Source organism: Propithecus coquereli, unplaced genomic scaffold (assembly GCF_000956105.1).
Source record: "Propithecus coquereli isolate 6110/MARCELLA unplaced genomic scaffold, Pcoq_1.0 Scaffold15, whole genome shotgun sequence".
In the NCBI taxonomy this organism is placed as follows: domain Eukaryota; kingdom Metazoa; phylum Chordata; class Mammalia; order Primates; family Indriidae; genus Propithecus; species Propithecus coquereli.
In genome coordinates, this window is record NW_012139413.1 from 11,499,889 (window position 1) to 11,523,937 (window position 24,049).

At 34.6% G+C, this 24,049-nt stretch overlaps 1 protein-coding gene across 1 annotated transcript in view; it reads right to left on the reverse strand.

Annotated features, from left to right (window-relative positions):
• The window catches only part of TBL1XR1 (transducin (beta)-like 1 X-linked receptor 1), a 177,312-nt gene that overhangs the window by 43,032 nt on the left and 110,231 nt on the right, over window positions 1-24,049 (reverse strand). The gene's annotated exons all lie outside the window — the stretch shown is intronic.

A 24,049-nucleotide genomic window follows, 5' to 3' on the forward strand; every position in this document is an offset into this window, starting at 1 on the left:
TTCTTTTTAATTCAAAATTTCTGAAGTGTACCAAGTTACCTCTGCTCCTATTGCACACTGCTTCTCATTAATCTGAATGTTAATGAAAACAAAGGGGAAGTATATTCCCATTTACTGAATACCTGCTACATGCTTTGTCTGGGGTTAGGCCTTATATACCCTATTTAATTTCCTCTTCAGTATTATTTTCTCATTTTAATATGACAACACTGAAATATGAGAACAGCATTTCTATGTATAGCTCTATATATTCAGAAATGTTATTCAAATACTGAACTTCAATGACTTGTCAGTACGGGGGGAAAGAAACAATGAAATGAACATAAAGAATCAAAATTCTCTACAACAGTGGAACTGGAATGTTCCTAACGCAAAAAAAAAAAAAAAAAAATGTTACATGCCCGAGGTGATGGATAATCCAATTACCCTAATTTGATTAATTCACATTGTATGACTGTATCAAAACACCACATGTACCCATAATTAAAAATGAAAATTAAAAAAATAAAAAAAATTTAAAAAGAATGAAAATTCTTAGCACTACAAGGTCCCGCTGCTAATTCCAAGTCATGATATATGTTGCCAAGGTCTCATGAACAGGCATGCTATCACTGTAGTTTATATGAACCATGATAGAAATGGCATTCCTAAAGGTTACCCAGCCTCTACTACCACACACAGACCACTGCAATGCCCACTAAAGAACAGCTTCTAAACTCACATGGAACTGTCAATTAAAATTATTTAGTTTTGTTTTTTGGATGTGAGTTTTTAAACTGCTGTGAAACAAAGTCACAGTTCATCTGCTGTCATGCTGCCCACTTGGTTATCATAGGCAACTCTGTCCAATTGTCTTGATGAAACCAAGACACACTGTGATCACTTCAGAATGTGACTGTATTTGGAACGGGGCCTTTAAAAAGGTGATGAAATTGAAATCAGGTCATTAGAGTGGATACTAATCCAACATGATTGGCGCTCTTGTAAAAAGTGGAAGAGACACCAGGGATACACGCACACAGAGGAGAGGCCATGTGAGGACACAGTGAGAAGATGGCCTTCTGCAAGCCAAGGAGAGTGGTCTCAAAGAAACCAATTCTGGCAACACCTTAATCTTGGACTCCTAGCATCCAGAACTGTAAGAAAATAGATTACTGTTGTTTAAGCCACCCAGTCTGCGGTATTTTGTTGTGGCAGCCCTAGCAAACATATATATCTATCATCACAAATTCTTAAAACTATGTAATCATTCGATACCTTTACATTTATTGATGTTAAATTCACAATTGCTAGGATCTGCCTTTTTGAAAATCTGACTCTAGAAACCTATGCTGTCCTTCTGGAATTATCCAAGACAAGGAGATTAAGATGATACATTAACATTTATAATCTTCTGCCTACCAATGCCCCCTTCCTTCTAATAAAATACTCTCAGAAGCAGCACCAAAAAATGCTTTACCCTTAATTCACCCCCTCATTAAAAATAATAACTAAAATCCTACCAATGTTAGGTAATGCCACTTTTGTGTGTACAAAATATGATATACTGAAGAAAAGTAAATTTTGACATAGTTTTAACATATTCAGCAGCACAGCTTAAGATGTGACTAAATTAAGGTGTTATTAGACTAAATGAAAACATGTTTACCAAAATATATTTGTAAACTGTAATACAACATGAAAATTTAGATATAATCATATGGATAATCTTGAGAAAAAATACTAGGCTCTAAATGAAACACATACTTCAGGCTTATTTTAACACAAAAACAAACAAACAACCCACTGCAACAAAATTAAATCATTTTACTGATTTCTTAAAGCATTAATGACAACAGCAAATTTACATTTCATTTATATTATCCTTGAAAACTACAACTATAGTTTATTTGCAAACATTTTAAGGATATTTTTTCATGGTTGCTGTAATATTATGTCCAAAGGAAAGCAAAGCAGTGTATTTCCTTAAAACAAACAAAAACTCTACCGCTCTTATCATCAGGATACATGCTAAGTTTAAACCATATTTTTAAAGGCCCAATCTCATGAAATGTTATTTTATTCACACTATTAAAATGGTGAAAGTGGAGATTTTTTACAAGATACTTTATTAATTTGAATATAATGTCCCACTGAAAAGTCTATAGTGGTTCCCTCCCCGCAAAAGAAACACATGCACGTTTAAAAAACCAAAACAAACAAAAAAGGTAGATATGATAGTGTGTGAAGAGAAATCAGCATGCATTGATGTTGACTTTACCTTCCAATTCTGGCACATGAGTATCTTTCAAGACAAGTTTCTTAAAAGCGTACTTAGCAATGTATACATTTTATATAAAGGGCAATCTCTTTTTTCAGTTATAGACAATTTTTGTGCTATAAGATCCTCTGAATGGGGGTGGGGTGTTGGGTGTTGCAGTTTTGTTTACAGATTAATGGTCAACGAGTTCCAAAATTGGTGAATCTTAAGAAACTAAAGTATAATTATAACTTAGAAGTGATAAATGTCTAAATTACTTTTCCTTTCCTTCCCTTTTTTATTGGAATCCAGAGCTCTCAGATGTAAATTAAAGAAAACAAGATAGCGAGGTAAGATCTCAGGTAGCCTATATGATTTTAGATAAGTGATGTGAATCTTCTAGGCCTTTGTTTCTTCATCTATAAAATGAGAAAATTGAATTAGGTGGGCTCTTCCACTTCTAAACATCTATGATTCAAGTCAGTATAAGTTACAAGGTTTTATACAGGACACTTGAAGCTCATTTAATAAAGCATTTTTATAGCCCTACAAAATACATTAGATCAAAAAATGGTCAGGTCTTAGATGGATATTTCCAGGTATTAGGGAAAGGGAAAACAACTAAGTCCATCTCATTAAGAAACATTTAAGTACCTACAGCATATCATGCTTATTAAAATCTACTATATTTATAAACACTGACTTCTATAAAGACATAGAAAAATGGTACACTAAACCAATTAATCATTAGTAACTGAGACTTCTGTCAATTGTTTGTTTCAATTGTGATCTAAACCAGGGGGTCAGCAAGTGTCTAATGCAACCTGTCACCTATTTTTGTACAGCCCACAAGGTAAGAATAGTTTTCACAGGACACTTTTTTAAAAAAACAGAACACTGAACATTTGCCATTGATCTGATGACGGAACACTAGCTTGAAATCTCAATTAAGCAATTTTAGAATATCAACAATGCTCTCTATACTGACAGCAATAAACTAGCATCCACCGTGTGATGAACCAACTTTAAGTCCAAATGACGTTAGCAATAGCGTTACTTCTTTTTATACCCAAAAGACCTCTTATGAGCTTCCTCATAGTCCAGACATAGACTTCATCTTCCTAAACATGTAAGAGTGATTGTTTACACAGATGATACCTAAGATCCTTTTAAAGTATAAAACTATAGTATTCCAGGAAGAACTTAATGAATATGTATTGAATAACTGAATAAATTATAGCCAAGTTATATCAACAGGGGAACAAAGAAGGACAAGAAATGAAAACACTAAAGGAACAGAAGCTACATCACACTTCTGTGTCCATCTTTCCAATGACTGAGCAGTAATCAGTCACAGCACTTAAGGCAAATCAATGTCAGTCTGGGAAAGAATTAGAGAAAGTCAGCACGAAAAATAAAAATCAAGAAGCTTGCTCCCCTCCCACTAGTATGAAAAACCTGAATGTCAGTTAGCATTAGAAAGCTAATGAAACCTTCTCAATTAAAACAAACTAACTGGCTTTGGAACAGATATAAGAATCTTAAAGACTGGAAGACATGCTAAAGTTTTAAAAGGATAGTCAATTACCTCAATGGATGGAAAAACTTCACTTAAAACTTTAATAATACAGGAAGAATAAAGAGAACAGGGTACTGGGTATAACTGGCTAACAGAGTAATAAGTACTACCTATAATATTATTTATGAAACAATTTATTGGATAAGAAGGTACAGTTATTCCTTGGTTCTTCATGAGGGGGGAAAACCCTAGTTAGAGAAAACTAAGACCACTGGGATCTAAGTAAATCAAAACAAAGCATTTATGGATTGCTTATACTCAGTAAATTCTTTCGAAGGTCAAGAGAGAATGTGCAAAAGATTGTTCTGGTATCAGAAACACATGATTCACATATATCAAGCATCCAAGTATAGGTAAAAAAAAAAAAAAAACTGTAAAGAAAAGATCAAAATTCATCCCGATGGGCAATATATGCTTGTTTAAATCAAGTGAAGACTTAAACCAAGTTTAGTAGTCAGAAGACAGACTGACACATGGATGTATACACAAACACAACCCAGCTACTGGTAAATCTGGAAGACAAGGGGCAAAAGAAAACAGAGTAGAGATTGATAATAGATATAAATTGGAGTAGGCTTCCAACTTTTATTGAAAACCAGGAGAAATCCACCATGAAAGTCTCACAGGTCAACTTCACACGGTGAGAGAAAACAGTTGTCAGTACTGTTGTATAAAATTTACTGTTTAAAAAACAAGCAAACAAAAAAGCCCCCAGAGGAACAACACAAGTGCATCACTCCATAACTGCAAAGATAGATTTTTTAATAAAATAGTATCATCTTAAAAGATACTTTCTTTTCACTTCATACTAAGTATACTTCACTGTTAAGGCTGCTCAAAACTTAAAATCAGGGTTGGTATAGTATCAAAGAAGAATACCCAAATTTATTTGAAAAACAAATTTTTATTTTGATTTGGAAAATTTCCAACTATTATCTTCCTAAGGCCAGATTTTTTTCATGTATTTCAACTACAACAATATATCTCAACGCATAAATGCAGATGCAGATGTGAGGATACAGCTGTCTTTTATTAAGCAAGAGGGGTTTTTTGGTTTTTGGTGGGGGCAGAGGAGGTGGGGAGAGATAGGGTCTCTATTACCTGCGCTAGAGTGCAGTGGTGTCATTATAAATCACTGCAACTTCAAACTCCTGGGCTCAAGCGATCCTCCTGCCTCAGCCTCTGGAGTAGCTGTGACTACAGGCACACACCACCACGCCCAATTAACTTTTTTATTTTTTGCAGTGGCAGGGTCTGGCTCTTGTTCAAGCTGGTCTAGAACTCCTGGCCTCAAGCAGTCCTCCTGCCTCACCACACTCACCCGGCCAAGCTAGAGATAAACAGAGATTTGCAAAAAGGTATAAACAATGCCACTCTTGTCATTAAATATTTTGTCTTGGGAAATACTTAGTTTTCATAAAAATACATGATTTGTGTTAATGTTATAGATAGGTTTTGTTATTGTTATGTTAATATGCATGAGTAATAGAAAATTTCACAGCTTTAATATCTAATGCAGTAAATATCCATAGCTATAACACACATAAACAAAAGCTCTTTAGGATCATCGATAAATTAACATCATTAACAGGACCGTAAGACCAAAATGTTTGAGACCTGTTAGTATAAACATTGACTCCCTCTTGGTGATAATCTTTTTGTCAAAGTTAAAGAGTTTTTCCTAGGAAAGTTGGGAAGTAAGTTCCTTAGGTCACAGTATTGTTCAGATCTTAACATGATCTAAATCTTTAATTTGGTTTCTGCTGTGTTCATGTTGGAATACGTGCTAGTTATCCAATAAACTTATTAAGCAAAAAGGTACTTAAAAGCCATAAACATCAGCATACCAAAGTTCTACTTTTGATAAAATATACAGCATCTACTAACTCTAAAACACTATCAGGAGTGAAAATTATAAATTTTCTGAGACTATACCTTTGTAAATGAACTTCTTTCCAAATACACCCACTGGATTCAATAATTTTACTCAAATTTAGTTTTTCTATCATGTATTTAATAAATGTCCTACCCAGTACTACACTACAAGCCTGCCACTGTTCTAGGCCCTGAACACTGTAACAGTATAGAAACAGAGTAATATAAAAGAATTACTGCCAACAGTAGGTTTCACAGTCACATTCAGACTGTGTCCCATTCCCTGCCAACTCTAATACAAAAACTGCAGAACAGGTGTGGAAGCTGCAGTAAAGCAGCACAACAAACTTCCTTCTCTTCTGGTGGGATTCAAATCACCTTTTTTTGCCCAGACTCATCATTTGTGTTGTGATAAGGTTCCAAAGGGTCACAATTCCTTTCCCATCAACTGAAACTTGAAACTGGTTTCTCTCTCTCTCTCCACAGCCTTTATTTCCCAAAGAGAACACATTCAAGACTATGAGCATTCGTAGCCTTCTTCACCACGTATGGCAACAAAGAATGCAGGACTTTGGTACATGCAGAATCGATTTGTCATATACTCAGCCTATTAGCTACATGAGAAATAAAGGGAGGGGGCTACCTAAGCAACAAATTTGAAATTCTTTATAGCCAGATTTCCAGGTTACACCCAGTCCAATTTCCATACCTGCCCCTGTGTACCCTGAGAACACATAAGAACGAACAGTGGAGATGCAGGGAGTGAGAGAGATCTAGGGAACAGAGAGGTATTAATACATGTGTTTAATAATGGCAAAAAACTAGTCCATAGTCCCACCACTACTCCTGACCACATGAGTAATTGCTGTGGATACATTATAAGATATTCAAAAGCATAAGACGACAAGGCTTTCCTTCTTTTCAAAATCCTTGTATCTGAACCATTATCACACTATTGGCAATGGGAAGCCTAAGCCTAGGCAGAACTGTAAGCCTAGCTCTTCCTACAATCTCCTATCACCCCTTTCCCTGGACTAGTTCCCCTACCAACTACCCCAATATTTCATACTGTTCTACTAACGAAACACTCTGCCTTAACAACTTCCTCCTCCTCCCCTTTTCCTGAACCCCACCTCTGACCACCCCCATACTGTAACACCAGCTGAGCCCACTGACCTCTTCAACATACTTATCTTGCAAGTTTTCTATACTATCTCTCATCACCAATAAATACACTTCATTCCTTAAAGCTAGGTAGATAACAAGCTTGACAACCTGATGTAACAAAATGCTAACAAATAAAAAATAGCTTAATGTTTTGCTTTCCAAGGAACTTATATTGCAACAAAGACATAAATATATTTTCTTAACTCAATGTTTCTCATTGAGTACCTTTTGAAAACTGGTCCTAAAAATTAACTTACCTTATTTTAACATAATATTACCAAAATTAATATATTTATAAAACCAGGCATCATCCTTATCTTACAGTACTCACATTATGAAATGAAAACAAATTCACCTACCAATAACCAGGTGCCTGTCTATTGCCAACTACAGGATTAAAATCAACACACACGGCTGGGGATGGTGGCTCACACCTGGAATCCTAGCACTCTGGAGGCCAAGATGGGAGGATCAGTTGAGCTCAAGAGTTCAAGACCAGTTTGAGTAAGAGCCAGACTCTGTCTCTAATTAGCGAGGCACAGTAGCACATGCCTGTAGTTTCAGATACTCAGGAGGCTGAGGCAGGAGAATCACTTGATCCCAGCAGCTGGAGGTTGCTGTGAGCTATGATGAAGCCACTGCATTCTAGCCAGGGTGACAGAGTGAGACTCTGTCTCAAAAACAAACAAAAAAATCAACACACATAGTTGTATTTTGTTACAAAGTGGCCACCCAGATGATCTAAAATGTGCCACTTGTATTATTTTTAGATTACCACATACTCACCCCCGCCCCAATAGAACCCAAAACTTAGAACTTCTCATGAACTTCTCATGAACTGGTAATCCAGGATACATTCACAGACGTGCATGTCCCTCACTTTGTTATCTAACAATGGGGAAAAAGTGATATAAAGTGGGAGACCTGAGGACAAAAAGAAATGTTTGAAAAGGTAGATATTTTCATGTCCTTCAGTTTATCATTCCTAACACAACCTTGCAAGAGAATGGCCAATAATGATTAGAGTAATTAAACTACTTTTATATTTAATAAAGCAAAAATCTATTTTAATAAAAATGTTAGTTTTTCATTTACTTGCAATTCATATAACACTAATAATCCTTTGAAAGCAGATATGCATACATAACTTAGAAATTTTAAAAATTTGTTCAGTGTTTTAATACAAATAAAACCTCTTAAAGCAACCTTATAAATATTTCATTATATATGAAGATTAATATAATCACATGTCTAGCCAGGCTGGCAAGAACAGAAAAGAAAAAAAATGCAGCAATTTAAAAAAAGAATCATGGTAGGCCAAGACATAAATGAGTTTGGGGGTGGGGAAGATGCTACCAGGAGGCTAATAAAAGTTAAATGAACACACAATATTTTGTGCAGGAGGAAGTGGGAGATTATTGACTAAGCTGGAAGGTTTAGCCCAGTGGGTCCTCAAAATTTGTTGCACATTAGAATCACCTGGGGAGCTTTTAAAAATACTGATGCCATGACATACTGTGTACTAATTAAACCAAAATCTCTGGATACGGAAGCTCGACAACAGTATTTTTTAAAGATTCAAAGATCAACACAGTGCACAACACAGTTTAGGAATCTGTGGTTTATTCAACTAAAAACATTCTGATAAGCTGTACAAAGTGTGATGATTTAAGAGAAACAGCTCTTCACACAGCAAAGTATTCTCAAAATCCTTATGCCCTTCTGCATCAGTTTCCTGGGTGGCTTAAAACAACAGAAATTTATTTTCTCACAATTCTAGTGACTAGAAGTCTGAAGCAAATTGTGTTAGGAGGGCCATGCTCCCTCTACTGCCTCTAGAAGAGAATCATTCCATTCATCTTCCAGCTTCTGTATCCCCAGGCTTTCCTTGGCTTATAGCAGCAAAATTTGAATCTCTGCGTCCATCTTCACATGGCCAATTTCCCTCTGTGTCTGAGTCTCCACATGGCATTCTCCTCTCTGTGTCTGTGTCCAAATTTCTATTTATAAAAACACTGGAATAGGGCCCACTCTAATAACTTCATCGTAACTTGATTATATATGCAAATATCCTATTTCCAACTCTGGTCACATTCAGGGGGTTAGGACCTCAACATATCTTTTGGGGGACACAATTCAATCCAGATACCTTCTAACTTTCAAAATTTCCCTATCATCCACTATAAAACTTAGTGTTGTGTAGTTTAATAAAGAAAGAACTCAAGTACACATCACCTTTTCAGAGCTGGAAAGGACAACAGATTTGAAGGTGTGATTTCCAGTCTACTATAGATTATATCCTCTTGCATCTCCTCAACAGCTAGACCATCCCATTATTATACAATAAAGGTTAAAAAATAAGCTATCCTCAACCTAGTTTCTTCTTGCATTGCCAAACTTCTACTTCAAGGCACTTCTCTAGAAAAGTTCCACATTTTTTGCTTGGCCATAAAGGCAATCAAAATACAACAAAACCTATAGTCGCACCCATTTCTTAGGGATGCTGCAACAATGTATCATAAAATAAATGAGTTAACAGAAACTTATTGTCTCATAGTTCTGGAAGTCAGAGGTCTGAAATCAAGGTACTGGCAAGGCCATGCTTCCTCTGAAGGTGTTAAGGAAGAATCTGTCCCAGATCCCTCTCTTAGCTTCCTTGCTGTCTTCTGTCCATTTGGGCTGCTACAATAAAATACCTTGGAGCTTGGTAATTTATAAGCAAGAGAATTTTACTTCTCACAGTTCTGGAGGCTGGGAAGTCCAAGATTAAGGCACCAGCAGATCCGGTATCTGGTGAGTGATCTCTGCTTCAAAGATGGTGCCTTCTGGCTGTATGCTCATATGGAACTAGGAGCTGGGGAGCTCTCTTCAACCTCTTTTATGTGAGTACTAATTCCCTTCATGAGGGCTTTGCCCTCATGACTTTACTGACTTCCCAAAAGGCCTCATCTCTTAATATCACTATAATGGGGATCAAGTTCCAGCGTGAATTTTGGAAGAACACATTCAGACCATAGCCCTTGGCTTGTAGATGGATTATTCTAGACACCTCACCATGTTCTCTGTGTCTCCTCATACTGTTTTCCCTCTATGTCTGTGTCCAAATTTCCTCTTTAATGAGGATACCAGTCATACTGTATTGGGGCCTACCTTAATGACCTCATTTTAACTTACACTTCTGTAAAGACCCTATTTCCACACAAGATTACATTCTGAGGTACCGGAGGTTAGGACTTCAACGTATGAATTTTGAGGGACATGATGCAACTCATAGTATCACTAAGCTGAGAAAGCCCGAGGTCGGTAAACACAGGTGCTACTACCATTTGCCCCTCCGATGCTGTATAAGACAGTTACAGACAAGGGTTAACGAAAGCTTTTTTCCCCTTAACCTTCAGTTATCTCTCTAGCTTGGTTTTCAGATAATCCCTTTAAAACAAAAAAACAAAACCAGCACTAATTATGGTAACTATGATGGCATCAACACATGAGAACAATCAATTTAAGAGGCTTTATTAGTCAAATGTATTACTGTTCAAATTTAATCACTCATTTCTTTTCCTGCAATATAGTTTTTCATCCCCACCCTCAACAACTTGGACCTTGAGTATGTGACATGCTTTGGCCAATGGAATTTGAGTAGATGTGATGCACACCATATCCAATCACAAGATTTAAGAGACATTACAAGTGTCTGCCAACTCTCCTGCTCTTTTCTTCTGTCACAAGAATATGTCCTACATGGGGCCTGCTCCAACAGCCTGGATCCCCAAATGAGCACACACATGGAACAGAGCCACAGCGAACCCATATTATCTACACCTAAAATGAATGACAAGGAAATTTTCATTATTGTAAACCAGTGAAACTGTTATCATTTAAAAAAAAAAAAAAAAGAAAGAAAGAAAACTAATGTACCTTAAGGCAACATTTTGACTGTATACATCCCTAGGGGATAGAATCTAAGGACAAAAAAGAACCACAAAGAAATTTTAAACTTCTTTCAGTAGCCTTAATAGTTTTATTAGTATTAACTTAAAACTTTTTATAAATACAGATAAAACAACTAAGAAATTTGTTAAATGCATTATAAAACAAAATTTTCAGAAAGGAAAAATATATACAAATACAAAAGAAGAAAAACCTCTTCATCTTTTCCTCAAAGCTGGTTACATCTGAAGAATATAGAGCAACATGTTAAGGAGTATGAGAAATGAGAGGATCAATGTGCCACACTATCCTAGAACAATTTTTCTTGACAGTAAGTTTGATCATTGTACTTTTATTTGAAAATTTGTATGTGATGGAACTGAATGTAAAAAATCAAATTAAAATTATTTTAATGCTTACAATACGTCAATAAAGTTCACATAAATGAAGCTTTAAAACTATTAATGTAATTTTACATGTGAACAGAAATATAAGTAGGAACTTGTGGTTTATTTTTCTCTTACTAAAAATATGCATTACCTAGTTCTAAAAAGGCCTAGAACCCAATACTATTGTGCACCCCATACCTAGATTGTAGTCTCGTACATAAACAAGTTCCACTAACAGGAACCAGAAGTCCTTGAAGAAATGGCCAATTTCAGGGCTGAAGTAGGAAGCATAGGACATCTTGTCATGCAAAAAAGCAAGGAAACTACCAAAGACCACTGTTACACCATCTCTCAGCCAAAAATGCCCAATTTGAGTCAAATAAGAAACAAAACCTCAGTGCGTTAAAACACCTTAAACATAGTTCTTAATCTATGAGATTATATTCCAAAGGTTTTCACCAGAAGCATACCATTTATGTCAAGTTGCTGATCAGTTTATTTCTTCTCAATTACAGGTATTAGAGTAGCCTTCTTTCCTCAACACAATTACAAATGCTAAGTGCTCAACAAGTAGTTTTGAAGAAAACAAACAAAATTCTAAGGTAGAATGGAGAGAGATTGCTTTTTTTCCTCATTACTCTCAAACTCATCTTCTTTGGGAGAGAAAGGAAGCATTCAGAGAAAGCCAATATCTCATCTATACCCACAGACATCACCTTCAGAATCAGTCTGATTTACTCCAATAATATTAAGGAATTAGTAGCAAAGTCTTCTTCTTAGAATAGTGAAAACCCTGTGAATAACATTCAGTAACCAAATATTTAATCTTTGTTTTTACCTCAATTATGTAAACAAAAAAGCCCTTCTTAGCAAAATTTTCTTGCACAATTCTCTGAATTAAAGAGTAAGAAATATTCTTTCAAAAAATATAAAGTTCTGTTTGGGCTACTGTTCTCGAAAACATTTAACCCTAACTAAAATACCTAATAAGAAATTACAAAATGATTACACATTACATTAGAAACAAAAAGCATTTAAACCAAGTTGCATAAACTTTTAAGACTAAAACTGTTACCACAAGTCACACCTATTCTAATTCTACTTACCAGATGTCTCAGCATTTTATAGTGTTCTACCTAAAAGTCCGAAATGTAAATTATAATATAATAAATGCAATACAAGTCAGGAAAAAAAGTACTATTTTCTTTGGTCCTGCTGATTAAAAAAAAAAAAAAAAACTGCTAGTTAACAGAACCTATAATACATAAAATATCTAGAATCCTTGCCCTTAGAGCTCAAGAAAACAAGAGATTATTTTCCTCCTGTCCTAGGTTGCCAGATTAATTAAAACTTCAGAGCATTTACATGTACACATATAATCATTTCTTTTTTAAAAACTTGGTTAGAAAACCAAAAGGGATGGCTGTAGCACTAGGTGTGAACATTACACAAAACTGAACTCATGGAAACAGTGACTATGCAAAATATAAGTGAGTACAAAGCATCTGTTATATTTTCAAAACTGATAAAGAGATTAGGGTTGAGAGAGGAGCAAGAAGACAAAACAAAGAAGCACCTCCAGCCCTCTACTGTTTCTGGTTACTTCATCAGATACCAGTGGATTATCTAATATTGAAAGGTGTTAATCTATTCACAGCCAGTAGGTAGGAGTCTGAAATTGTTTCCCTTTCACTGGTTCTGTATTGAAGAAGCATAATAGTGCTGAAACTCAAGACCCACAGAACTACAAGAATGTTCCTTCTTTTCCATTATCAAGTAGAAATGGGCTCGCCTCTTTTTTGGCCCTTCATATTAGTGGTAAGAAGATTTCAGGGCAATATTTACAACAACAACAAAAGCAGTTAGAGATAACTGCAACAAATGAAAGCATTCATTTCAAAATTAATTTTTTGATTCACAGGAGGTACTCAACTGTTATTTGTTGAAGAAAAATGAATACAGCTTTCTTCTTATTAGTAGTGTTTAGAAGACCAAAAAATAATATTCGATGACTAAAACTCAACGTTCCTTCTCATCCATTCCCATATTCCCATTATATCCTTAATTTCAATAACTTCCATCTGTATTTCTTTTTGGCTAAACACTGAATATGAAAAAAGAAAAAGGTCCACATTCCAGTTTCTATGTCATCAGTTCTTATTTATTGTGGTGTATCAAAATTACCCAAGGCAGCTTTCTCAAAGTAATGCCATAAACTTTGTGACAACTCTGGAAAATTTTAATTAAATTTCAGCAAGACAGGGTACAGCCCACCAGCCACGTGTATTTTGACAAGTTTCTCAAGTCATTCAAACCATGGCTTCCACCACAACAATGCTTCAAAACTTCTCCATCTTTAAATCTTCTGATTTTTTTTAAAGCAAATTTTAAAAACTTTTCTTTTACTGTAAACTACTTAACTCTCTAATCTACGTAGTTCCTAAATGAACAAGTTTTCACGATCACCTCAAGGTACTTATCCTTCTCTTAGTATCTCTCAGTCCAACAGCATCCTCCTTGGATTTATCTTTCCTCCTCGCATTTTCATCTACCAATCAGACATTTCAACAACAAACGAACCTGACATTCAGCTCAAGCAGCCTTGTTAACTTCCACTGGAGTAACCCCAAACTATGACCAGGATAATGTCTAAAATCATTTGGCACCTCTGAGCCATACAGCAATCATTTTATTATGTTTCTAACTTCCTTAACAAATTTTACATTATTATGGGTTTTCAAAAATTTTAACTTTCCTCAAAACTCCATCTCACCAAAGCCCCTCAATCTCAGGTGAGATCTTTGGTAAAAGTTAATAGAACTTCTTGACAATCTGTTCACCTCAAAAAGCTTTACTTTTATTTATCCTATTATTTTGTGGTGACTCTGAAAGTAGTAACTGATATAAAAAAGAATGAACTGCCTCTATCATAGAATCTGACATGTCTTCTAAGTATACTATCATATCATTAGCAAAATTACTAGCCCTTTATAAAGGAATTTAATACAGTGGCTAACAAAATCAATAGCTTTTCTCTGCTCTAGTAATAAACACCTATAAATACGAATGAGAAAACAAATATTCCATTTACAAGAGCAAAAAACTATTAAATATTTAGAAAAAACAAGATAGGCACATAATTTATGTGACTAAACGTAATATTTTATTGAAAGGTATGAAGTTTCAAGCAAAGGAACTATGGTATACCATGTTTTGAGAAGAAAGTCATCACCACAGTAACTTCCTGAAACTAATATATACTGCTAATTGAATTTCCTATTAAAATATCAGCAGTTTTTATAATTGGATATGGAATTATATGAAAAAATAAATGACTGAAAATAGCCAAGAAGAGTATCAAAGCAGCGAAGGAGAGACATATTTAACATAGCCCAAGTGGGGATTAAATTCAGTAGGAAAACAATGGATGGTTGGACAGACTTGTGCTGCCACAGTGACTATCTGAAAGGAAATAAAACTGGGCTCATATGTTTTACCATAGATAAAAATAAATTTCAAATGAATTTAATATGTAACTATTTTAAATGTGTATATTGTATATATGTGCAAGTATGTATGTGCCCAATCTAGAGAGCAGGAAAAGAACTTTTAAATCAAGATTGGAAACTCAAAAACTATAAAAGAAAAGACAGCCATATCTGAGTGTATGAAGATTCACTAGTCAGTCATCAGGTAAATATCAAAGTAACAAAGAATAAATTACTCCCATTAAAACTGATAAAAAATTTAAAAGATCTTTAATGCCTATTTCCATCAGGAACATGGACAAAAGCTTATCTCCATATATTAGAAGTGGAAATGTACATTTTTTTTTTTTTTTTGGAAAACCATCTTGTAACTTCTAGTAAAGTTAAAAACATTAGACTAAACCATAAGAATTTGCTTTCCTCTTTTTGTAAAAAAGTTTAAAGAGTTACAATATCACATAATGCAACTAATAAATATACCTTACAACCTAAAGAAATAAAAGAAGTTTGTAAAGATGTTTACTTTAGGAATGCTGTTTTTTAGTGCCCCCCACAAAGGAAATAAAGTAAATGTTCACCAAAAGGGAAATAGCAAAATAAGATTGCGGTATATTCACATCACAGAATATTATACAATCATTAAAAATTAAATTGATGTGGACAGTGGACAAAGGAAAAAGTATAATCACATTATACATTTAAGTAAAAGAATATGTATATACATAAAAATAGAACAAAAATTTCTGTTGGTAAAGTTCTGCTTTTGAACTTATCAGCTCTAAATAGCTTTGTTTCTAATTACTGAGCTACCTCCAAATTCAAGAGGTCTTCATATTCCTGGACTCCCACCCCTTGCCATTCCCAGCATGTGAGAATACTGAAAACGAGAACAGTCTAAAACCTCAACATGTGGCTTCCCGACTCTCTCTCTCCTGTGGACAGCTTTTTGCTTAGTCCTCTGATCTACACTATTTACTTTCCTACTCAAGAATCCCATCCAGTCTGAAGAATTGGAAAAATACTATCTTTCCTATTAAGTGTTACTCTTATAACACATCCTATACTCTTTCCCACTCCAGCACTTCAATTTCAGCTGATATACAACTCTATTTATATGTCCTTTCAGAATCTCCTAACTCTGCATCATTTGAGGCAATTTGTGCCCTACATTCCCAAATTTGTTGCTTCTCCTGTCATCCCTATTATTATTAATATCACCGATAGTAACATTCACCAGGTTTTAGTATAAGGTTGGATTCAACTTCTTATCTCAGCTTTTACCTGCAATCCTCCAGATTCACTCTTCTAAAATCTATACAATGCCTCTTGCAGTCATGTCTTCCTTTCTACAATAACTATCACCTATATTATTACAACAGCCTCAGAGTCTCCTATGTCTCTTCCTATTCTGACACCTAGGCATAAAACATAACTCTGATTTTGTCATGTATGTTTATAGCCACCTATTAGCTTCCACGTTCACTCTAAACCCTTTAGCCATGCAATTCAGTCCTACATTCTATGGTCTCAAAGTACCTATCTAGCTGTACAGTACCTTCTTTAAATGTACTTAACCCTTTGGGTGAACACTGGTATCATTCTAACATGTCCCACAAATTCCCGCTTTCCTGCTTTTTAGCTCTTTGTTACAACTGTCAGAGTTCTTCTATTCTTATGTCATGTCTTTATAATGTCCAACCAAATATCAACATTGAAGATGTCTGGGTACTTTCCTGTTATACCCCTGAAGTACGGTTTTAATATTTTTCTGAAAATTTGACAATAAAAAGATTATCAGACCAGAAATCAGAAAACGAACGTTTACTTTCAAATGCTACTGGCTTTTGACACTAGACATTATTAAATCAAGTCATTTTAACTTCCCAGAGCCCCAGTTTCTTCACCTGTAAAAGAGAATAAAATCTAACCTATATACCTCACAGGTATATAGGCATGCATGAAAAAGTAATTTAAAATCTATTAAGTGTTAACACTGTTATTATGTCACCTTTCATAATGTGTATTTCTTCAAACGCTACCAAACATAAGCATTTAAAAAGCAGTCTGTACTTTACAAAGCACTTAACACATTGGCTATTCAAATATATTTTTAGGCCAGACCTGGTGGCTCACACCTGTAATCCCAGCACTTTGGGAAGGGAGGGAGGATCACTTGAGGCCAGGAGTTTGAGACCAGCCTGGGCAACACACAGTGAGACCCTGTCTCTACAAAAAATTTAATTAAAAAATTGCCAGGCATAGTGGTACAAATCTGTAGTCCCAGCTACTCAAGGTTGAGGCAGGAGAATTGCTTGAGCCCAGCAGTTGGAGGCTACAGTGAGCTATAATCATGTCACTATATCCCAGTCTGGGCAACAGCTCCAGAACCCATCTCTTAGAACAAAAAACAAAACTAATATATTTTTTAAATCTTCATAAATAATACAGGCTTCATGCTCCACAGCATATAAAATATAATTTAAGCACAATTTATATTTTGCCTGGATCGAAATACCTACAACCCTTCTCTAGACAGACATATTTCCAGAAAACTGCAGTCGCATAATATTTCTAGATCTCTGATTTAGTTCACCTGAATCACAATTAGTTAACTGGCAGGTAAGTAAGTAGGAATGCTTTTAAATGGCTGATAAAACCAAATAAAAAATTTCAAAGCACTTTAATATATCTATGTGTGTGATATAAAGTATCTGTGCAATTGTGATGGTGGTGTTCTATTCAACTCAACAAATTTATCCAGCATTCATAGCTGTTGAGCATTAGTGCCTTAGTTTACCCTAAAAATTCTAAAGTTTGCTATCATGGCTATTTCAGAAACATAAAACAAGAGATTTTTAAAAAGTGACTATACAGAAGTATTAATTCTCGTTAAACTGAAAGATTTTTTATTTTCCTGCTTTTACAAAAGCAAAATTAACTGATGGACAAGGTTCACAAAAGTTCAAAAAATCAAAAATGGAAGGTAGGGGCTTGTGATGGTTAATTTTAGATGTCAACTTGACTGGATTAAGAGATACATAGACCATAAAGCATCATTTCTAGGTTTAACTGTGAGGGTGTTTCTGGAGAGACTGGCATCTGAATAAGTGCACTGAGAAAGAAAGATCTGCCCTCATCCAATATAGGTGGGCACCATATAATCCATTGAGGGTCCCATTAGAACAAAAAAAAGGAAAAGCAAATTCTCTCTCTCTTCTCCCCACCCCTTCCTGGAGCTTGGACATCCCCCACCCTTCGTCTCCTGCCCTTGGACATGAGAAGTCCATGTTCTCCCACCCTTGGACTCCACGATTTGCACCAGCAGCCCCCCAAGTTCTCAGGTCTTTGGCCTCAGACTGAGAGTTGTACCACTGGCTTTCCTCATTCTGTGGCCTTCAGATTTGGACTGACCCACACTTCCCTGGTTTTCCAACCTGCAGATGACCTACTGTGGGACTTCTCAGTTTCTATAATTGTGTGAGCCAATTCCCATAGTAAAGCCGTGTGTGTGTGTGTGTGTGTGTGTGTGTGTATGTGTGTTTTTTCGTCTTTTCAGAGAGAACAAATTTTCTGTCTCTTTGAAGAACATGGATTAATACAGGGGTGAAAATGCCCCTTTGGTCCCATGAAAACCTGAACCTACTACAAGGACTTGAAAAACAAACAAAAAAATCCTTATGTTACCCTTGACAACTACATAAACCTATAATATCTTGTCAAATCAGAAAGCAACAAAGTTACCAAAAACTGCTAGGGCTTATCAAAAGGATACAGGAGCCAACTTGAGGCCAATCTGAACACCAATATAGAAAATAATTACATAAAACATAAATGTGTTGAAATCCATGCATTCATAGGACTGGCCGTTTTTTACGGCAATCATGTCATACTGTTGGCTGATACTTCTTGATATTTTGGTATTTCACAAAAAACTACTCTCGTATATGCTATTACATCTGCTCTTAGATCTCATCCATACTCTTGCTACTTGTAATTAATTTTTAAAATCTAAATTTAAAACTCTATAAATCATCCCTGTTATAAATTTTAATCGACTATTGCTATAGTGCCTGGTAAGGCAGCGGTAGTTATTCATCAGAAATTCTCTTAAAAGTCTTTAACTTTTAAAAATGGCCAAGAGGTAGCAGCAAAATAAAAGTGTTATGAATAATTGGGCTATATAATGGATTCAAATAAATGTGGGTAGAAAAGGAAAATCAGAGTTAGACAGGAATGACCAATAGTAGCTAAATGAGAGCAGCAAACCATTTGTGTGTTCATTTAAAAAAAAAGGCTCACCCTGTATATGATGTTGCTGAGTTCCATAAAGACAAACATCAGGCAGCATGATGTACTAGAAAGAGTCTTGGCCTGAGTCAGGAGACCTCTGTTCTAGTCCAAGGTCTCAGTTTCCTCATCTGTAAAATGAGGGTGGCTGAATTAGGATGATCTGAAAGGCCTCCTCTGGCTTTAACACTGAGTGATTCTAGAGATGAATTTAAGAAGAATCAATAAAATGTATGATTTTTGTTAATAGTAAAGGTTAACTGTTAACATTGGAAACAGCAGGAGGGAACGGGGATGAAAACAATTTTCAGGCTATAAAAGGGACACAAAATTTTAAACTGTAAAAAGCAATTTGTTTATAATTTGAAGGTTTTTAGAATATACTAGCCTTAGTAGCATTACCACATAAGCCGAATTAGCAATGAGTTAATGAAATTATGACCTGAAAAGAACTATTCACTTTAGGCCAGAAAAACTGCCCAAGTACATCTCTGGGCTAGTAATTACATTAAGTGACAGAGTGCCTCATAACTGTCCCCAATTAAATGAATGAACAAAGAATAAAATGGCAAGAAAAATGATTAAATTAAATAATTATTTAATTTGGTATGCAATAAAATAATTATGCTTGCAATATCCTTCTGTGTTAATAAGTGTATTTTCCCTATGCATAATTTTTCTTTCCTGGTTAGCTTTCAGAATAAAACCTGGCTTCTCCCTCCCTCCCAATAAGGCCAACTGAAATTAATTATTTTTTTTCAGTGACACATAGAAACATTGAAAAAAAAAGAATGTCTTTGTGCTTCCATTTTGTCTAGTGAAAGAAATCAAGCTTCTATCAACAACAAATCGTATTAATAGAAAGGTTTTGGGACCTCAAAAAATGATCGTTTTCTTACTGCAGTTTCCTAAATATAATTAAGTGCCTGGTCCTAGCTAATCCTCCAGGGTCTAACAAATTTAACTACTAGTTTTACATTCACAGATCAGCTGAAGGTCTACTTTACATTTATTCATTTATTGCCTATGTTGATGCTAAGGTTCTTACCTGGCAGACTTAAAACTCCAAGGATATGAGAACCAACAAACATACCTCTGCAATCAAGAATCTATCAATAATCTACTCAGAATAGCTTTAATGGATATAAAGATACAATGAGACATTCAATGAGAAAAACTTTTTTAAAGCTTATTTTAATGAAAATTACTTAAAGTGATTATAAAATAACTCGACAAACATACAATCCCATTACTCAGTTATCTGAACATTTCTCCTGGTAATACATAATTATCTGCCTAACACGACGTTCAGAATCACTAATAAAATTTCTCTCCGGTTAGTAGTAACAAAGGCAAAACTAAAGCAACCTTGATGGGAACAAAATTTGTTGTTGGCTAGTTTTAAATTGTGATATATCCTTATGTCCCTGAGATCAAAATCTAAGAAACAAAACTTTCATTTACATTGCATTTACATTGAATATATTTTCCATTTTAATTTTGGTATTATGAGTTATAATCCTAATGAGAAGATTAAATAACATGATACTTAATGGCAAAGAACAGAAATCAGATGGGTATACAGATGATACTTTAGAGATCTGTTCTGATCATGAGCTGCTTTCAGCAATTTTCTCCATCTACCATACCTCCCCTGTCATTTTTTCAGAGACTAAAATATCAGGATATTTAATGATAAAATACAACTACTAATGATGATACTATCAACAGTATTTCCTTTAGCTAAGATTATACAAATGTGTAACAACGTAAACAAAACAAAAATGTATAAAATGTAAACAAGCTCCTGTGAAAATTTAAGGCTGACTGAACTACTGTTTGAACTAAAAATATTCGAGGAAGGCATTGGTACTAAGTAAAGGAGAATTTGATGCCTAAATAACTAGTTGGTATGGGGTGTGAAACCCACTTGATTGTTCCACACTGAATTTCTCTCTATAGGGCATAAATACACATTTATAATTCTTTCCACCACTTCCAAAGTTGGTATATAGCACAATTTTCTAAATGACCAAAATACCTCATTTAGATATCAGTAATATAGAATTCTTATAACAATATAAATGGCTAGAGCTGGGCAAAATATAGTAGCACATTTACTTTGAGAAAGTTATAATCCTAGAAATGGTGATTTTTTTTTTTAATTACTGTAATACATTTGAAGCACTAAAAAGACAAAAGACTAAAAAAAAGGTCCAAATCTATTTTTGGTTGCCAGAAAAATATCAAGCCTTTATATTAATAAGATCAAGTAATTTCATGTAACTTGTATTTTAAAATAAATTTAATTACTGCTTAGTTTTGTTGGAAGTACTTGTTTCTGGATTGGGAAAGAAAAAATTGCCAACAGAGAGAAACCAAAATAATCAAACTAATGATTAAAAATTTCACACCTTGTAATTAAAATTATATTTTAATATTAATATTTTATTTTTCTCTCATCCCTACTCACACACAATTTGTCTGATATATACATCTAAAAATCCAGGCTATCAGAATAACTTTCAAAAGAGTAAATGAACAGATGATAAAAAATGAATTGGTATTTATAATCATAATAGTTATACATTACACAGAATATTATAGTACTGTATTTTAATAGCACTATACTTGCCTCTGAAAACTTTACTTTTAAAAAATCCCACAAAATCCTGGCACAGTGATTTTTAATGCAATAATTCATTAATACACTGTTACCATATTCCTAAAATACAGGTTTTTTGTTTTATAAGTTCTAATCATTCTAATCTGGCTAACAATTCCAGCATAAAAATTATACAGCATTACTTTTCATTTTTTTAATTTGTGTTTTTTTCCCTTTCTTTGGGTACACTAGGTTGTGACGGCATTACTTTTTTGAAAAATAAATGCAAAACACTAAAAAAAAAAAATGTGTCCTAAGCCATACTTCATATATGACAATTGGTCAATTAAAAGTGTAGAAACAGAATATAATCATTTCCTCTAATAGCATTTTTAAAAACTTGTACAAAATAAGCAACCCTAGGGATTCCATCTCCCATTAATCACACTTGAATCCAGGCATACTCTAATTATGTATCCATCCCCTCCAAATCTATGTATTATAAATGACCTTAGTCTTCGCTGTATCATTTTAAAATAATCAAATTATAATGTGAGTTTGTTTTGTCCTCTCACTTTTTATTTATATTTCTCTATTTTTATGTATCTTAAGCAGTTCAGAGCTCAGTGCACAGGCAGAAAAATGTCACTGATGAGCTCTGTAAACTATTTTCAAACTTGAAGAAATAATATCAATTCTGATAAATGCAACAAAAACAGGAGAGAGCTGGAGAAGGGGATTCTGTAACTTCATATGAACCAACACAAGTCCCAACTTCATCCTGAGATGTGCATGCAGAACATACCCAAAGAAACATTGCAAGGGTCTTGAGAACTAAAGATCTAAATCACTCTTCAGGTCCCATATGAACTCTCCTAAGTGGAACATTTGTGGAGTAGACCCAAAGCAACACAGCAAAGACTTTGAAAACGGAACTGACATTGGAACAATGCCCACAGGTAAGGCAGAACTTGTAGTCTGGGCCTAACAATGTTGATCTCACGCATTAATTTAAAAAAAAAAAAAAATCAGCATTTTCCAGGTAGGATACCACCCAAAATTACTCAACATACAAAGAACCAGGAAACTGACCAATTCTCAAAGGGAAAGATAATAACAAAGTCCAATCCTGAGATGATACAAAGATACACTTGCAATAACAGGAAAGACACAAATTCTCAGAAGCAGAAACTATAAAAAAGAAACAAATGGAAACTTTGCAACTGAAAAAGTAGACAAAATAAAGTGTAGAAAAAGGAGAATAAGCACTGAATGACTGAGTAAGATAATACACAGACATGAGAATATAATTCTAAGTTTTAATAAAAGAAAATTTTCCTAAAAGAACAAAATCTCAAGCTCTCAATAATAATGAAAAAAATCCAGAAAACCTCTTACTAAGATGCTTTCATCCTTATTATTCTTATTCTATGGGCCCCCAAGGTCTGGTGAAAGACCTCATGATGCATCTCTGAAGAATATTCAGATTCTATGTAATCTGTGTTATAAAAAAATTAAAAGAATCCTGGAATACAAATGAAGAGATTCAGTTCGAGTCTTGGTTCTGTAACTATGACAATGTATATGATACAGCATCACTTCTCTAAGCATTAGTTCCTCATTTGTAAAATGATAACTAACTCAATGAGTAATGAAAATTTACTTAGCTTTGTAATATAGTCCCAAGATCTAATTTTAGTAACCTTCAGAGGGTCATTCCAGTCTTCTCAAATATTAGCATTAGCCAAGTTCTTCAGTGTTTCATTACTAGTTTCTGACAGAGGAGAACTGATTAGGTTAGGTTAGGTAACTGTGACTAGTAAGGTCTGTCTAGGACAACACTGCCCAACATTATACATACACATACACACACACACACACACACACACACACACACACATATAGCAAGGCACATACTAAACATTAGATTTTCTAGCCACATGAAAAATTTTAAAAGAAACAGGTATAATTTATTCTAATAATATACTTTACTCAACCCAATATATCTGAGAAATTATTTCTTGTAATCAACATTTATAAACTGAGACATTTTACTTTTTAAAAAATTGAGTCTTCAAAATCCCGCACATCTCAATTGCGATTAGTTGTATTTCCAAGTGCTCAACAGCTACATATTTCTAGTGGTTAGCAACCGTGCTGGACAGCACAGACCTAGAAACAAGAATGAAAGGGGAGGGGAGAGGAGGCCAACAGCAAACAAACGTCAAGGTGCCCCAGGACGAGGAGTCTGCCATACGTACACACACAAAACTGTATGTTGGTGGTGGTAACAAAGGTGTCTGTCCTGTTACAAAGCATGAGGATAGAGCAGTGAAAGTCTGCTTTTGAAATAAATTTCCATCTCTATACTAAGGCTAGAGCCTATAATTTTCTAAAAAATAGCTTAGGTGTTGTTTCAAAATAAGTAAATTAACAAGTACAGTAGTCCTCCTGCCCAATTCCAAGACCTTCAGCGGGGATGCTGAAACA